Source organism: Chrysochloris asiatica, unplaced genomic scaffold, assembly GCF_000296735.1.
Source record: "Chrysochloris asiatica unplaced genomic scaffold, ChrAsi1.0 scaffold00213, whole genome shotgun sequence".
Lineage (NCBI taxonomy): Eukaryota > Metazoa > Chordata > Mammalia > Afrosoricida > Chrysochloridae > Chrysochloris > Chrysochloris asiatica.
The window spans coordinates 2,564,984-2,578,211 of record NW_006408731.1 but is presented as its reverse complement, the minus strand read 5'-3'; the positions used below and the strand labels follow the sequence as shown (position 1 = coordinate 2,578,211).

Genomic DNA, 13,228 nt, shown 5'->3' with positions numbered 1-13,228 from the left:
TGTAGTTTTGTAGTAAGTTTTGAGACCAGTAAGTGAAATCTTTTCAACCATAATGATGTTCTTCTCTTTTAGTTATGCTTTGCTTATCCAAGTTCTCTTTTTTTTCCGTATGAAGTAGTGATTAGTTTTCCCAGCTCTTAAAGAATGTTGTTGGAACCTGCATTGGGATTGCATTATTTCTGTAGATCGTTTGGGGTAGTGTTGACATTTTCACAATGTTAAGTCTTCCTATTCATGAACATGGTATATATATTCTTCCGTTTTTGGAGGCTTCTTTTGGTTTCTTAAAGTAGTGTTTTATAATTTTCTTTGTACATAGCCTTTGTTTCTCTTTTTCAGTTTACTCCTAAATATTTAGTCTTTTAGATAGCTATCATAGATAGTATTATTTTACTGATTTCAGAGCTCTCTTTATTAGTATAAAGTAATCCAGTTGATTTGGGGAAGTTGATCTGTACCCTGCCATTTTGCTGAATCTTTCAATGAGTTCCAATAATGTTCTTGCTGAGTCTTTAGGATTTTTAAAGTATAGGATATTATTATCTGCAAATAGAGTTTTTACTTCTTCTTTGCCAATTTGGACTTCTTTGATTTCCCTTTCTTGTCTTATAGCTCTGGCTAAGACTTCCAGCACAATATTGAATAGGAGTGGTGACAAAAGACATTCTTATCTGGTTCCTGTTCACAAAGTGAATGGTTTCCATTTCTCTAAATTGAGAGTGATGTTGGCTGTTAGTTTTACATATATGCCCTTAATTATGTTGAGGCATTTTTCTTCTATTCATATTTTGTTGAGTGTTGTTATTATAAGCATGTGTTGGATTTGTCATATGCCTTTTCTGCATCGATTGATATGATTGTGTGTTTTTTCTTTGTTTTATTTATGTAATGGATATTGATTGTTTTTCTAGCATTGAACCATCCCTGCCTTGTTGTTATTGTTAAGTGCTGGCAAGTCGGTTCCAACTCATAGCTACTCTGTCTAGGGTTTCTGAAGAGCAGCTGATGGGTTTGAACCTTTAACCTTGTGGTTAACAGTTCAGTGCTTATCCTACAGCACCATACCAGGAGTCCACTATTATTGTGAAGTTGTCTGTTTCTTTCTTCAGTTCTACTAGAGTTTGATTTATGTATTTTAAGGCTCTTTCATTGGGAGCATAGATATTTATTATGGTTATGTCCTGTTGTTCAGTGGAACCTTTAATCATTATATACTGGCCTTCTTTGTCTCTTATGCTGGTTCAAGATAGATTTTGACAGTTTTTTGACAATGAATGTGATGCCATTCCTCTTCAACTTGACATTACCAGCATAGTAAACCATATGATTCCCTGATTTAAAATGGTCAATACCAGTCCATTTTAGCTCACTGAAGCCTAGGACTTTTGGTGTGGTACTGTAGGTTCAACACTGGACTGTTAGCTACAAGGTTGGCCATTCAAGCCCATCAGCTATTCCTTGGAAACCCTATAGAGGGTCTCAATGAGTTGGAGCCAACTCGACAGCACATAACAGCAACAACAACGATGCCTAAGGTTATCAATCTTTATGCATTCCATTTCACTTTTGACAACTTCTGATTTTCCTAGATTCGTACTTTGTACATTCCATGTTATGATTATAAATTGATGTTTTCAGCTGTTATTTTGAGTTGTGCCCTATCAGCAAATGAAGATCCCCAAAACTTTGCTCCATTCACATCATTATGGTTGACTCTACTTTAAGAAGGCAGCTTTTCCTCAGTCATATTTTGAGTGTCCTTCCTACCTGACCAGCTCATCTATGGCACTATATCTGACAATGCTCTGCTGCTATGTTAAGGTTTTCAGTGGCTGACCACTGAGAAGTGGTATGCCTCTCTTTCTTTCTAGTCTGTCTTAGTTTGGAAATTCCGCTGAAACCTGTTCACCATGGGTGACCCTGCTGGTATTTAAAATACTGGTGAAATAGCTTCCAGCATCACAGCAACGTGCTTGTGTTTGTCACATCAGAGTATGACAAACTGACAGATGAGTGGCAAAACTGGCCAGATACAGGTTTTTAAAGTATTTTCTCACTGACTGTGACTTGCCTTTTTTCTTACTATTGTTTTTATGAACTCTAATTTATTAATTTTTTGTGTGTACCAAGAAATGTGCATCCCCCCGCCCCATAGCAAAAATACTTTCCAGTTGTATCTTCTGATAGAATTAGCTTTTATGTTTACATCTATTTGTTTGGATTTTATTCTTCTGTATCATGTAGTATAGAAATGAAAATGGATCTTTTTCATATCAGTAGCATTTGTTGTATTACCATAATACCTACTCCTCACTTATCAACATGGTTTGATTCCAAAGACCAATTTGTTATTGAAAAATTGGAATTCTGTAAAAATGAATGATGACTAGATCAGACCATGAAAGGGAGAATGACTATAGCATTCCACAACTGCCAAATTACATCATTGTATAATTGCCAAATCACTCAGAATCATGGCCTAGCCAAATTGGTGCATAAACTTAACAATCACAACCAGTATTACTCTTGCCTCACATCTTTGTATCCATTACTGCCCTATGTATGTAGTTAATGCACAGAATAGTCAGAGAGTAGATTTCTTACTATTTTCATAAATGTCAAATGTCTGATAATGAGATAGTTGATAGGTGAGGAGTAGGTGATCCCAGTGGTCAGCGAAAAAGAGGAAGACCTTCAGCAAGATGGATTGACAAAGTGAACTGAAATATAACAATGACCATGAGAATGGCACAGGACCGGGTATTGTTTAGTTCTGTTGTACATGGGGTCACTATGAGTCCAGATCAATTCAATGACACCTAATAAAAACAACAACATATGCATGTAACTGAGATTAGTATATTTACTTTATATGCTATGACTGTGTTATATTCGACTATGCATTTTAGGTAGGTTTCCCACCATACCCTCCATGAACTATTTAGTATTTTATATGTGGAAAACAATGTCTTCTGAGATAACCTGCTGGGTGTGGGGAGGGGAAATGATCATAGCATTGGAATCATTTATCATCTATTAAAAAAATAAATTTCAAATGGGTCATATATTTAAATATAAAATTGTTGTGTTGTGAATTATATAATGTCTTTTTTGGTCTTTATCTCACACCAAACACCATTTCTGCCCTGCTGGGTCTGGGTAAGAGAAGGTGGGAGAAGATGCTGATAGTATGACGTGATTTGGCTATGGATGTAAAAAGCTCATTGTAATTATAAACACTTGAGACCCTAGCATGGGTATAAAATGATAAATCATCTCAGAAATAGGAGGGGGAATCTTACTACCACCAAGGAAGAAGAACCAGGAAGAGAGTGAGTCTTTGGACCCCTAGATCTCTGCGCATTGAACCTCCACAACCCAGAGACAGAAAGATGTGACACTGTAAAAGTGGCAGAGGAGCAGCAGGAGGAGAACCAAGAGCCAGAGCAGAAAACAGAGTGGTGAGCTTCCCAGACCATGGAGCAAGTAAAGCTGAGTGACTTTGGGCAGGAGGCTTGGTTGTAGAGTGGGGTGCCTCAAGGCACTTAATTGGGGAGGGGGAACCTAGATTTGGTAGCTAGAGCCAAGTGCCTTCAGGCTGGGGTTTATGGTGGAGTGGTGTTTTCTATGGGCATTTATCAACATCCCTAAATGAGCTTTGTAGCATTGGCAAGACAGAGAGACCCACAGACATAGAACTATCATGACAAAGGCATATTTTGCTGGTAACAACAGCAATAATAATATTGCTGTCAGTGACATGATTTTCTTACATGGTGAATAATTCTCTGCAAGTAAAATAAAAGTCAGTCATCTTTCAGTTTATAAATTTGATATATATTAAAATAATGTTAAAGTTTGCGTTTATATGTACATTGTTGTGCCATCAAGTCAGTTCCTACCCATAGCGACCCTGTATAGGGTTTCCAAGGAGTAGCTGGTGAGTTTGAACCGCCAACCTTGCAAGTTCAAACAGTTTTGCAATCTGATGTGTTAACCCACAGCGTCAAATAGGTTCAGTAAATAAGATATTTTTATTTATATGAAAGTCCAGAAGGACCATTTGGAAGTCAAATGAAAATTATTGGGCTGTTCAACTCCATTACATGCCTAGCTACTCTGGTCTGAGTTGCTAAAATCCAGAAGAATCAGCCAATTATGATTACAACTAAAAATTCCCACACATGTCCAGAATATCTCAATATCACTCCTACTGAGAACTAGTGCTCTGTTACAAATTTTAGAAATAACTTACAGTGATAATGGGAGGAATGAAATACTGTCTAGAAAGTGCGGAATTTGATAAAACTGGTGTCTTGAAAGCCTCACAAAAAGTGTTGAAAGGGCGATTTCCAGCACGAGTTTTTTTTTTGTAAAGATTGGAAATGGGTGGGAAAGATGAAAATTTGGGGGGAATCAGCTAATTGTAAAATATTAGAATGAACATGGTGGTGGTTATGTGCCGTGGAGGCGGTTCCGACTCATAGCGACCCTGTACAGGGTTTCCGAGAGAATGAATATATCCTGGTCTAAATAATGAGATTCCACAATAAAAAAAGAAAAAAAAATAACATATCGTTTTTTAAAAATACAAATTTAAACTGGAAGTATGTGACCAGTGTGAAAAGTTAACACTGGCCCGTACGGGGATCGAATTCGCGACCTTGGCGTTATTAGCACCACGCTCTAACCAACTGAGCTAACCGGCCATAACCTGTGTATAAACACTTTATTTTGAAAATCTAAAAGATGCCTAAATGGAGTGTCTCGATTTTTTAAATTTATTTATTTATTTTGCCCCCTTAACATAAAAATTCCTTGCCATTGAATCGCTTTCGATTCACAGGGACCGTGTAAAGGACTTTCGTTATTAAGTGCTGTTGAGTCGGTTCCAACTCATAGAGACTCTGTATAGGGTTTCCGAGTAGTGACTGGAGATTTTGAACTGCCAACGTTGCGGTTAATAGTCCAGTGCTTATCCTAAATAATTCTTATTTCTATCTTGTTCTAAATACAATTGGCCTAACTCATTCAACTTTCTGTGAAAACTGCATACTTGAAAAGCTCTCAAACGCTAGAGGAAAAAACAAACCTTGTAAATCAAATTGCTGTAGCGTGTTCAAGCGACTTAGGTTGGATCAAGCAGAAGACAGAAGTAGTGGGCAGGAAAATGTCCATGTGCCTCAAATGGCCCGTACGGGGACCGAACCCGCGACCTTGGCGTTATTAGCACCACGCTCTAACCAACTGAGCTAACCGGCCATTAGGTGAAAGGGTCCTGTTTCTATTTATCCTTTTGCTTTAGTAAAAGTGGAACCTGGCATTTTTCTGATTTTATTGTTCCCGATTAACCCGCTATACAAAAAGATGAAAAACAGAAAACCCTACTTTCAATAAGAAATTAAGCCTTTCTCAAACCCTGCGAAGCTAACCTGAAAAAAAAAAAACACAAAACCGTCCTCAACTGAGATTCCTTCCTTTTTTGAAGTGAAGAGCCAACGCGAGACTTTTCAGACTTGAGATTGTAGCATGCAGGTAACTAAACTTAACCTCAGGAGTCTTTTTTCGATGACAGTGGATAAGGAACCTCGTCACGACTTGCAGAACTTTCCGCTTGCTGAAATTAACAACAAGCCAAATAGAGATGCAATAATGTTTGTGGATAGGAATCGAGTTCATATGGTAGTAGTCTCCAAATTAATTTATAAATTCAACGCAATTCCTATCACAATCCCAACTAACTTCTTTTGCTGAAATTGAAACACGAATCTTAAGCTTCGTGTGGAAAGCAAAGAGCCCAGAATCGCCAAAAGAGTCTTTCAAAAAGAAGAAAAAATTTGGAAATGTACACTTCCGATTTCATATCAATACAATGTGTTATTGTTGTTTAGTGCTGTGGAGTCGTTTCCGACTCCTAGCGACCCTGCATAGGATTTCCAAGGATCTGCTGGTGGGTTTAAATTCCTACTCGAAACCTTGGTGGTTCAAACTCACCAGTTGCTCCTTGGAAACATTATACAGGGTCGCTATGAGTCATAACCGACTCGAAGGCACTTAACGACAACTTCCTCTGTAAGATCAGCATTGGACTGCGAACTACAAGGTTAGCAGTTCAAACAAACCAGCTGCTCCTCGGAAACCCTATGAGTCCAAATTGACTTGAGGGCACTTAACAATTTTATGGTTAGCAGTCTAACCATTATTCTACAGTGCCACATCAGAACTCCTCAAGGCAATAAATAGACAGAAAGATAAGACATTTTGGTCCACCAAATAGATTTGAGAGTCCAGAAATAACCCTCTACATGTATGGTCAATTGGCTTTCAATAAAATTGCCTGGGTGATTCAATAAATGTTGTTAAGTGCCTTGGAGTAGAATTCTACTCATATATAGGGTTTCTGAGGAATTGAATATTCATATGCAAAAAGATTAACTAGAAATGGATCATAGGTGTAAATGTAAGAGCTAAACTATAAAACTCTTTAAAGACAACATAAAAGTAAATCTTTCTTTCTTGGCAAAGTCTTTTTAGATCCACACTAAAGTCACAAAAGGTAAAAGAGAAAATTGCCAAATTGGATTTCATCAAATTTTAAAGTATTTGTTCTCCAAGACACCATTTAAAAAGTGAAAAGACAAGCAACACACTAAGAAAATATTTACAAATCATACATTCAATAATGGACTTGGATTCAGAATATATTTTTTTTACCACTCAATAATAAGAAAGCAAATAACCTGAATTAAAAAATGTGACCAAAGAAGAACGTGAATTTTCCCAAAACACATGAAAAGATACTTAACAACAGTGCCATTACAGACTGCAAGTTAAAAATCACAATGAAAATACTCCTTTAGACTCACAAAAATGTCATAAAAGACAGACTATTATTTAAAAAGAAAGAAAAAAGATAATTTTGGTGAGAATGCAGAGAAACTGAAACCCTCAAACATTAAGTGCCACTGAGTTGGTTCTGACTCATAACACCTCTATGTAGATTACTGGAAAGGAGTGTAAAATAGTGCCACTGCTTTGGACAGTGCTTATCCTGTAGTGCCACACCAGGACTCCTGTGTTGTTGTACCATCGAGTCGATTGCCGATGAGTATGTTTCTTTTTTTTTTTTTTGGGGGGTGATGGAAATATTCTAAATTGGACTCTGGTGATATTTGCACAATCCTGCAAATTTACAACAACAAAAAAATCACTGGTTTGTGTAATTAAAATGGATGCATGTTACAGTAAATTGTATCTCTATCCTTTGTAAAAAAAAATACTTTGGGTGTTCCATTAAGATATGTACATGCACAGCTCAGAATTGAGTCCTAAACTTCATAAACTTTATGGGTTTACATGTGTAAACTCATTTCTTTCTTCAGTTTCCCAAACACTTTCTAGCTACCAGTGCATCACCTTCCTTGATTTCCTTGTTCTGCATCACACTTCCCTTGATTGATTCTTCTTCTGGGTTCAAGAAGTGAGAAGATAGAGATTTAAAGCAATGCAGATTCTTCCACATCCTTGGAACCATTTTTTTTTTTTCTGGTCCAGAGAGAAAGGTTTCCCTTCATCAGTTTTATGGTTGCCTCACTGCTGCTGCCATTGTCACCATCCAAAGAAGGAATTGTCTGAGGATTGGAGTAGTTCTCGGTTTTAGGCTGTCTACATTTAGCCTAGAAGAAAGAAAATGGGAACCACAGCCAATTCTGTGATACTTTGAGTTCATGCTTCCTTTTCTAATATACCTCGACTGTTTAATTTTCAGAGTCCTCAGAGAGTTGCTTCATGCATTCTGTCCTTCATTTGCAGTTGCATTCAATGGGAAAGATGGGGTGTACTGTGCTTATTCCTTTTTGAATAGTGCTAGTTTTTTTTTCTTTTTCAGGAGTCCTGGTGTGGTGCGGTGAATTAATGTGTGGACTGCAAAGTCAGTTTGAACTGGAAAGTTGGCGGTTCAAGCTCACCAGTTTCTCCTTGGAAACCCTCCACAGGGTTACTATGGGTTGGAAACGTTTGATGGCACTTAACAACAGATTTTTCTAGAGTTCCTCTTACATATTAATATTTGATTTTGACATGTCAAAATCCCCCATTCTAGTCATTCAATTCATGCATTTACCAGGGAGAATGTAGGAGTTACCGTTATGACTTTATATAAGAAGAAATTCTTTCAGGAGAGGATTAGAATTTTTACATAGAAATACTTATACTGATTAATGATATAATACTTTACTGTTGTTGTTAAATGTTACCAAGTTAGTTCCAACTCATAGCAACCCTGTACAGATTTTCCGAGGCTGTAAATCTCTACAAAAGCAGAAAACCTTATCTTTCTCCTGCGGTGCAGTTTGTAGGCTCCAGCCCCTGACTTTATGGTTCGCAGTCCAGTGCAAACCACACATATATATAATCATACATACATACATAACCATACATAATTCTGCAGATTAATACACTTCCTTCCTGGGCACAGAGGTGTTTACCCTGAGAGCTTTGCTCCTCTCAGTTCAGAGCAACTTCTGGATTAGGGACTTCAGAACTGGGACACTTTTAGGCACATTTGGAAAGTACAGTGGTCTTGGTAATTGCTGGAACCATATGATTTTGCAGAACGAAGGTGGGTGAGGCAAGAAGGAAGGAAAAGTGTTGTTGTTGTTGTTGCTAAGTGCTGCTGAGTTGGTTCTGACTCATAGTGACCCTGTATAGGGCTTCCGAGGAGCAAGGTTTCCGAGGTGGGTCTGAACTGTCCACCATAAGTTCACAGTCCTGTGCTGAGCCTACACCGCCACCCCAGGATGCTAAGGAAGATTAACGCCAGAAGCAGAGCCACTCAGCGAAAGGGTAGTTGGGTTGGTTACCTGTAACCGATTATGTTAAATATATTTACTTGATCATCCACCAGCTTCACAAGAATGTGAATGGTCTCTACTTCTGTCTGATCTTGCACCGTGGTATTTTCAATCTCCTCATATTCATTCTCCTCATATTGGACAATGAATAAGGAAGACCACATTGAATCAAGCCAGATTCGGAAGAGGCAGTGGAACGAGGGATATCATTGCTGATGTCCGATGGCTCTTGGCTGAAAGCAGAGAATATCAGAAAGATGTTTACCTGTGCTTTATTGACTATGCAAAGGTTTTTGATTGTGTGGATCATGACAAGCTATGGACAACATTTCGAACTATGAGTATTCCAGAACACTTAATTGTGCTCATGAGGAATCTGTACATGGACTGAGAAGCAGTTGTTCCAACAGAACATAGGAACACTGAATGTTTTAAAATTAAGAAAGATGTACGACAATGTTGTATTCTTTCACCATACTTATTCAACCTGTATGCTGAGCAAATAATCCAAGAAGCTGGTTTATATGAAGGAAAACGTGGCATCAGGATTGGAGGAAGACTCATTAACAACCTGTGATATGCAGATGATACAACCTTGCTTGCTGAAAGTGAAGAGGACTTAGAACATTTACTGATGAAGATCAACGAGCACAGCCTTCAGTATGGATTGCATCTCAATGTCAAGAAAACAAAAATCCTCACGACTGGACCAACAAACAACATTCTTATCAACAGAGAACAAATTGAAGTTGTCAAGGACTTCATTCTTTTTGGATCAACTATCAACACTCATGGAAGCAGCAGTCAAGAAATTAAATGATGTATTACATTAGGCAAATCGGCTGCACAAGACCTTTTTAAAGTGTTGAAGAGCAAAGATGTCAGCTTGAGGACTAAGGTGAGCCTGACCCAAGCCATGCTATTATCAATAACCTCATATGCATGTGAAAGCTGGACAGTGAATAAGGAAGACCGTAGAAGAATTGATGCATTTGAGTTATGGTGTTGGAGGAGAATATTGAAAGTGCCATGGTCTGCCAAAAGAACAATCTGTGTTGGAAGAAGTGCAGCCAGAGTGCTTCTTGGAGGCCAGGATGGCCAAACTTCGTCTCTCATGCTTTGGACATATTGTCAAGAGGGACCAGTCACTGGAGAAGGATATCATGTTAGGTAAGGTGGAGGGTCAGAGAAAAAGAGGAAGACCCCCAAGTGAGATGGATTGGCAAATTGACAGCCATTGTCTCCAATTGGCAGCAATGGGCTCAAGCGTGGCAACAATTGTGAGGTTGGCCCAGGACCGGGCAGTGTTTCATTCTGTTGTGCATAGGGTTGCTGTGAGTTGATACCTACTCCATGGCACCTAACAGCAACAATAGAAGAGTTGGTGCATTTGAATTATGGTGTTGGAGAATATTAAAAGTACCATGGACTTCCAGAAGAACAAATAAATCTGTCTTGGAAGAAGTATACCCAGAATGCTCCTTAGAAGCCAGAAGAGCAAGACTTCATCCCTCATACTTCAGAATATATCAGGAGGGATCAGTCCCTGGAGAAGACCATCATGCTTGGTTAAGTGGAGAGTTATCGAAAAAGAGGAAGACCTTCAGTGAGAGGGATTAACACAGTGATAGCAGCAATGGACTCAAGCTTAACAATTGTGAGGATGGTACAGGACTGAGCAGTGTTTTGTTCTGTTGTGCACAGGGTGGATATGAATTGGAACAGATTCAGTGGAACCTAATAACAGATTTATTTTAACATGGTTGCAAGTCCCCTGCTCACTATCACTTTTATTTATTCCTACCATTTATTAGATTTAAATAAACTCCAAGGAGATATGTTGAAGATTCTACTCTAAAAAAATAGAGTTTAAATAATTGTGAGCCTGTCATTTAGTTAAAGCCACAATTTACTGATATTTTTGCTGTTAAATTCCACCCAGCTCTTCTTGCTCCATCTATATTTGAGAACACATGAATTGATTGGAAAATAAATATCTCTATCCTTTCCCTTTCCAATTAAATTCTATTTTTTTAATATAACCTACTTTAAAAAAATTAACTATTTAAGTGACTCTGTAGGATAAGCACTGGACTGAGAACCTACTTAGGTAAGTTGTTCGAGCCAACCAGCCACTCCACAGTACAAAGATGAGACTCTGCTCCAGCAAAGATTTACAGCCTAGGAAACCCTGTACAGGGAGGGTGTCTCTATGAGCCCGAAACCACTCAGGGCACTTAATAACAACTATTCAATATAAAGGTAAAAGCTCATTCAAGGCAGAGATAAAATGTTTAACACACTTAGGGATCATGGTCACTGGAAAGAACTGAAATCAGATATCAATTTGTATAAATATTTTCTGTTGCAGAATGGCTGATAAGGTGATCAATAACAGCCTTTGAGCATGAAAATACAGAACAGTGAAATAAAATTCAATGTCAGACATGAAATGAAAATAGACTTACAAGAGAAAAAGAATCACAACAATTTTCAACTGTAAATACTTAATAATATTATCTCAATAAGATCTAGGGCTGAGAACAGCAAGGTAAGCATTTCGAAACTATGAGCTGTTCCGCGGGAGAAAGATGAGGCTTTCTGCTCCCGTAAAGATTTACAGCCTCTGAAACCCGGTACAGGGTCACTATGACTCCACGGCACATAACCACCAGGTCTAAATTGCGATTTGAGGAATGAGAACTAAGGCAGGTGATGTGAGAGCAGAGTGGAAGGATAAAAGGGCTGTTGTCGTTAAGTGCCATCGAGTCGCTTCCAACTTGTAGTGACCCTGTATAGGGTTTCCGAGAAGCGGCTGGGGAGCTTGAACCGCCGACCTTGAGGTTAAAACCCACTTTGCAGTCCCGCGCGTTAAACCGCAGCGCCACTAGAAAATAAGGAGCATATGGAGTATGGGGCAAATATAAAGAATTTCACCGTAGCTGGTGCCTGGAAAGCAAGTGTGTGGTGTTAAATGGGAATTATAACAATAGGCATCTTTGATTTTAAAGTTTTTATCCGTGAATTCAGACACAAACTGCAATAGCCGCAATGTGAATCTGTTTTATCCTTCTAGGAAAGGAGTATTGTCAAGCCATTACCTCAAAAGGTCACAGTGCTTGCAGATGGGTGGAAGGCCAAGTTATTAGCAGTCCAAATGGCAGTAACCTGATATGCACTGTGGATTCATGCACTGGACTGCAAGGTTGGCGGTTCAAACTCATATACAGGGTCCCTATGGGTCGCAACCGACTCTACGGCACTTAACAACAACAACTTCTCTTTAGAAACTTTATTGTACCTAGCTTCTTCGAGCCATTTGTTTGTCTGGAATAGCCTCCTTATCTGCATATAGAATAACTGCTCAGAATAAACCTTATGTTCAATTATCCGTGATTGTTTACGAGTTTTAACAGTGGGTACTAAAGAAAAATGACAATTGAGAAGGGGGATGTAAGCACGTGAGACATCAAAGTGTGAATGATTCCCTGGAGGAAGGTGTATTAGAATTCTCAAAGATGTGTTCAGTTTTAAAGAGCCAAAAACAAAAACAAAAAACCCCACAAAACCCCCGCAGCTCTCAGTGAACTCTTATTTACCGCGACCTAATAATGCGCCTTAATCTTTCGAAACCAGGGTTATGCAGTCCAACGCTTAGCTGTTTACACACCCAGGTATTATTTGTAAAACAGTACTGCACGTGAAAATTTGAGAGACTACAGAGTAGTGTTAAAATTGCAAAATGTCACTAAAGGAAACCTTTAAGCTTACTGTTCCCGGGCGACGAGGTGGCCGAGTGGTTAAGGCGATGGACTGCTAATCCATTGTGCTCTGCACGCGTGGGTTCGAATCCCATCCTCGTCGGTATTCAATCTATGTCATGCCGCGTGGGGTTTTACCTTTTCTGCCCTTGTTCTGCAGGCGAACCTGCATAGGATTTCCAAGGACAGCTGGTGCGTTTTAGTCACTGACCTTGTAGTTCAAACTGATCTTGCGGTCTACTGCTTTATCGTACAGCGCTACCCCCACAGCAGGACGTTCTTCCCTTTCCTTTGAACAATTTGCTCAAAGCGAGGTTGCACTTTCTGTAATTTTCCTACTCCAATTCCTATCACCAAATTTCCTCCCCGTTTTACGAGTATTGTTTGGCTGAGTGGAATTGCTGTCTATCATTCTAGTTTTAGAATAAAAATGTACCCGGTATTCTTTTATCTTGCCACATCCAGCGCACAGGAGTTGCAACTGTTACTTTGACCTAGAGATGTTCCTATTGCTCAATCCCTCTCCCCAATCGTTGTTGTTAAGTGCCGTCGGTCCCGACCCATAGCGACCCAAGGAGTGGCTGGTGAGTTTGAACCGCCAACCTTGCAACCTTG

At 39.0% G+C, this 13,228-nt stretch overlaps 3 non-coding genes across 3 annotated transcripts; 1 reads left to right on the top strand and 2 right to left on the bottom strand.

Moving 5' to 3' along the window:
• Nucleotides 1-4,635: 4,635 nt before the first annotated feature.
• TRNAI-AAU lies at nt 4,636-4,709 on the bottom strand. The gene has a single exon. It is a non-coding gene; the product is annotated as a tRNA-Ile (tRNA).
• A 479-nt stretch (nt 4,710-5,188) lies between these two features.
• Nucleotides 5,189-5,262, bottom strand: TRNAI-AAU. Its single transcript has one exon. It is a non-coding gene; the product is annotated as a tRNA-Ile (tRNA).
• A 7,372-nt stretch (nt 5,263-12,634) lies between these two features.
• TRNAS-GCU lies at nt 12,635-12,716 on the top strand. Its single transcript has one exon. It is a non-coding gene; the product is annotated as a tRNA-Ser (tRNA).
• Nucleotides 12,717-13,228: the final 512 nt, after the last annotated feature.